This window comes from Saimiri boliviensis, chromosome 10, assembly GCF_048565385.1.
Source record: "Saimiri boliviensis isolate mSaiBol1 chromosome 10, mSaiBol1.pri, whole genome shotgun sequence".
NCBI lineage: Eukaryota > Metazoa > Chordata > Mammalia > Primates > Cebidae > Saimiri > Saimiri boliviensis.
The window spans coordinates 93,542,844-93,548,528 of NC_133458.1; positions in this window are offsets into that span (position 1 = coordinate 93,542,844).

Sequence of the window (5,685 nt, forward strand, 5' to 3'; positions counted from 1 at the left end):
CCATTTCCCCCCAATGGACCGCAGTATGTAGTGCTCCCCTCCCTGTGTCCATGTGTTCTCATTGTTCAACACCTGCCTATGAGTGAGAATATGCGGTGTTTGATTTTCTGCTCTTGTGTCAGTTTGCTGGGACAGGCACTCACTCTGTCACTCACAGTACAGTGGCATGATCATAGCTCACTGCAGCCTCAGACTCAAGGGATCCTCCCACCTCAGCCTCCCAAGTGACTATGACTATAGGCAGGCAGGTGCTACCATGCCTAACTATTGCCATGTCATTTCTTTTGTCCCTTTTACGACTAGTAAGACATAACTGAGAGATTAAATTACACATGATACATATGTATTATATAAGACATAAGTTGACGGCCAGGTGCTGTGGCTCACCCCTGGAATCTCAGCACTTTGGGAGGCTGAGGCAGGAGGATTGCTTGAGCCCAGGAGTTTGAGATCAGCCTGGGCAATATGGTAAAATCCTGTCTCTACAAAGAAAAATACAAAAAATATTAGCCAGGAGTAGCACACGTTTATAGTCCCAGCTACTCAGGAGGCTGGGGTGGGAAAATCACTTGACCCTGGGAGACAGAGACTGAAGTAACCATGATCATGCCACTATACTCTCCAGCCTGGGTGACAGAATGAGACCCTGTCTCAAAAAAAAAAAAAAAAAAAAAAAGAGACATAAGCTGACAAACAGCAAAATCACTTGTTCAGGCAGTAGCCTCCCTATGGAACTTCCCTAAAAAATGCAATGCAGGCCAGGTACGGTGGCTCATGCCTGTACGCCCAGCAGTTGGGAGTCTGAGGCAGGCAAATCAGTTCAAGACCAGCTTGCTCAACATGGTGAAACCTTGTCTCTACTAAAGACACAAAAATCTGGGCATGGTGGCACAAGCCTGTAGTCCCAGCTACTCAGGAGGCTGAAGTATGAGAATCACTTGAACCTGGGAGGCAGAGGTTTCAGTGACCTGAAACTGTGCCACTGCCCTCCAGCCTGGGTGACAGAGCAAGACTCTGTCTCAATTTAAAAAATAAAAATAAAAAGCAATGCAATGCTTTATAATAATTGCAAGGCCTTTATGTTCTTTCCTGCATATTTCTGCATATCCAAATCCAATATATATTCCTCAGCTTATTTCAACTCTTTGCAGCCTCCCAGATCTCATAATCTGGGAGTAACACATTTTCTCCTTCTCAGAATTCCCATTGTCCTCTTACAGCACTTCATATTCTACTTAGTGTAAGGGCTTATCTCCAGTAGATGATAAGCACTTGTAAGCAGGGTTCTTGTCATTTCCTCTTTAAATTACCCACAGAACTTAACATAGCACTTGGCATATAACAAAAATTCCAAAAATATTTATCAAATGAATAAATCAATAGCTATTTCCAGCTGCTCTTTCTACCCTCCCTTGTTTTACCTAGATCAATATCAATAGTCATGCTGCTAAAGATCAAAGACTCAATGGGACCTTTTGAATTATAGTCTGGGGGAGAGGGGAAGGTTTGTGGCAACTTGGTAGAAACTATGCCAGATATTTTACTTAAAAGATACTGTTAAGCCACAGGTCTAAATTTTGATTTACAATCTTTCTGACAACAGTCCTAATTGAAATTTTTAGTGTAAAAATTCCAACCACCAGTTTCTTCTGGAAACTGGTTAGGCCAGCATATCAATCCATACATAAGAAACTGGCTCAAGCTAACCAGACTGGGTTGCCTGTGTTCAAACTCAAGACAGTATTTTAAAATATTAAAATAAACTTTGAGCTCACATGCAATTTATAAGTAGTTTTCTAAGGAATTCAGTTTCCAGAAAAGGAAACAATAATGTTGAAATCCCAAGGGAGAAACCCTTAATTCCAAAAAAAAAAAAAAGACAACTGTTAAAGACAATCAGATCCACAAAACTGGTAGCTGCAATAGTTTTCAAAATGTCTAAACTTCTTCAGCAGGAAGGTAGCCACAGTTCTTTCCATTCAGACACAGAACAATCTTATCCTTTTAATTCCTTTCTTACTGTGTAGAATGCTGTAATGTTGCCATATTGTGAATGCTCTCTAGGCCTGATACTGGGTCAAAGGTGTATTGGCTTCTAGGGTTTTAAGAAAAACTAGTTTAAGCTTCTGATATCCCAGCATATTTGGATTTGTAGCTGAATCCTTTCTAGATGTATTAAATAACTAACAAAACAAGGCCATTTTTTCTTTAAAAAAAAAATTTGATACTGTGGCATGTAGGGGTAAAATGGCATGGTATCTGGGATTTTCTTTAAACTACTTCAGCAAAAGGGGAAAAGGAGATGATAGATGAAGAAAATGACAATCTAGATAGGAATTGCATTTGTGTGATGAGTAGATGGAAGTTCATTTTACTACTCTAACATTTGTGTATGTTTGGATTTTTTCTTTTTGAATGTTACTTTATTATAGTAACAATTTTAAATTAAAAACAAAAATCTGAACAAACAATACCCAGAATCCTGAATCACTCTTGAGAACTGCAGGGTGTATTCCATCTTGGTGTATCTCAGTTTAACTCTAGACTCATGCCCTTAAAGCTTGCATGTTGGCTCTTGGCTTTGTTGTTTCCTTTAAAAAAAAAAAAAAAAAAAAAAATTGTTGGCCGGGTGCGGTGGTTCATTCCTATAATCCCAGTACTTTGGGAGGCTGAGATGAGTGGATCACCTGAGGTCAGATGTTCAAGACCAGCATGCCCAACATGGTGAAACTCCATCTCTATTAAAAATATAAAATTTAGCCAGTGTGGTGGCATGCCTCTGTAATCCCAAATTAATCAGGAGGCTGAAGCAGGAGAATCACTTGAACCTAGGAGGCGGAGGTTACAGTGAGCTGAGATCATGCTACTGAACTCCAGCCTGGGTGACAGAGCAAGACTCCATCTTGGGGAAGAAAAAAAAAGCGTTTTTTTATCAAGGCATGATGTCATGTGCCTACAGTCCCAGCTATTAGGGAAGGTGACCCAGGACAGAGGCTACAATAAGCTATGATTGTGCCACTGCACTGTAGCCTGTGTGACAGAGCAAGATTCTATCTCTAATAAAAATAATAATAATACATTTTTAAAATGTTTTTTCAGAAAGTCCAACTCAATAAAGTGAGATGTCCTGTGGTCCAGAGCAATGGAACATAGCCAGAAATTTGAGGATGGTTCTTGACTTCATATCTCATCTCTAAGTTTCTGGGAACACAGTATCTTCGTGGTAGGGGTAGCTTGCTTTCCATTTGTGGTGGACATGTGTTGTTTTTGCTGTCTAGGATTTGCACTGTTTCTCATAAAAAAAAAAAAATCCCTAGTTTCCATTTGGGGATCCACCCTAGCCCCATTCTCAGTCCATGATGAGGCTGATTCTACCTTTGGATTTGGGGATGGACTTTAGGATCAAGACTAAGTCAACCAGATTATCCCATTCCTCCAGCCACTGACTTTTTCATAGATGGGCACCTGACCTAAGTCAGGCCAATCAGGGTGAAGGGAGGTTCAGGTCTTAGACTTGAACCTATGTTTGTGCTACCAGGAAGTGAACTCTCTTTCTCATGTGATTTGGTATTGGGTTAATGTGTTCTTGCAGGGCTTGAAGCCATCATGTATAGCCTGACAATGAATTAAACACAGCAGAAAGTAGCAACATAGCCAATGGATATGAAAAAAGATAGGTTCTAAAAACATCATGTGAGCTCTGACCAGCTGCCCTTGAAGACGGTCCCCATCCTTTCTGTTATGTGAGCCAATAAATTACCTGAGGAGAGCTGACTAATCCATAACTTAATTGCTTCCTCTTATAATTAAGCCACACTATAGAGTCAGATGGCTTATTAATATAGCACTTTCTAAGGTTTGCATGCCAAAAGAAGATGCATAAAAACTTAAAGCTTAATTCTTACTTATCAAAATACATGAAAGAATTCTGGAACTGTGGCTTCATGGTCATTAAATTCTGTGATTAATTCAACCAATATTGCATGACTATTTTGTGACTGTGCTAAGTGCTGATTCTAGCAAGATAAGGGCAGCTGAGCAATGGAAAATAAATGCAGCCTCTAAATGTTCTAATTTGCTCAATTGACATATCTAGTTCTTTTTGAAATTTTTGTAATGAAACATTTTAAGAGCATTTCAGTAACATAACTGTTACTAATCAGACTCCCTCCTAGATATTTGGGGGTCCAAGTGACATACTCAGCCTAGGTTTTTAAGAACGGGGGCAGGAATTTGAGTCAGAAATTACATGTCTGCTAAGTCTAGAAACAATGAAGATCCCAAAGATAGCTTCCAGAAAGAAAGCTGAGAACAAGCAACACAATCCCACCAAAGCAAACAATATGAGGGGACTACACGTAGCATAAGAGAAAAATAAATGGGAGTCAGTGGAGAAATCAGGAGTAACTGGCTGCAACAGAAGATGGAAGGAGATGGAAAACTTCTGAGACCCTGATTATTACATCTTCAATTAATACTTGGGAAAGGGCTATGGAAGTGCTAAGCTGTTTCAGATAAATAGTAGAAAGATATTGGAGAGCCATTTAAAAATTTTTACTACTTCAGTGAAAAAATGTATTCATCTAAATGAAAATCAAAGGTAATAGGAAGAGGAAGAGAACTCACAGATTTTTCTTTTTATTTTTTGAGACCAAGTTTCACTCTTGTTGCCCAGACTGGAGTGCAACCTCCACCTCCCGGGTTCAGGTGATTCTCCTGCCTCAGACTCCTGAGTAGCTGGGATTACAGGAATTCACCACCACGCCCAGCTAATTTTATATTTTTAGAGATGGGGCTTCTTCATATTGTTCAGACTGGTCTTGAACTCCTGCCCTCAGGTGACTCACCCTCCTCGGCCTTCCAAAGTGATGGGATTATAGGCATGAGCTACCATGCCCGGCCTCAGATTTCTCATCTGTTACATATTTCTGCTTCTTTAGATGGAAATAGCAAATTAACAACACCATTCCAACATCCTTCTAATATGCAATTCAGTACTGTAGAAGCTAGAACGCTAAATTCATATTTTTTCTACATTCCCCTGCAGCAAGAGTTCTAGAATCAGGACCCACCAATTAGATGAAATCATGTGAGATCTGAAAGGTGGAAGGGATATGATGGCAATCACCCTGCTGCCCTCTCTGTATGTTTAGGGAGGAGAGAGATGCTGGCTTTTCCTGCAGCAGAGTTCCAGAGTCCTATCACTAGCACTGTGAGGCTATTGTGGTGAGTTCTTCTATTCTACAGTTCCACTGCAGCCTCCTGATTCCTCATCTTCATGATCAAGCAGCAGCTAAAATGTTAGGCCAGTTTATCAGTATTATTCTGGGAGTCACTCCTGCAAGCCCAATATTGAGCTCATTCCTCCGATTTTATGAGAACCTAATTCCCTATATTTAAATCTCTTTCTTTGTAAAAGATCTAGAATGATTTCTGCTTCCTGATACTAAACCCTGAAGCATTCGACTTTCTAAAGCATTTTAGATACGTGATGATAAACAAGTCAAACCAAAGATGCATCTCATTTACAGGGAGGTGTCAGTTGGACACAAAAAAATATTACTTGGAAAAAGCATTGGGGTCTACGCAAGTGAGCAAAGTGACAGAGCATATAAATCTCTGAAGCAGCCAATAGCAAGACTGTGTTACTGTCCTCAGGTAGACATTCTATGGGGTAAAATTCCA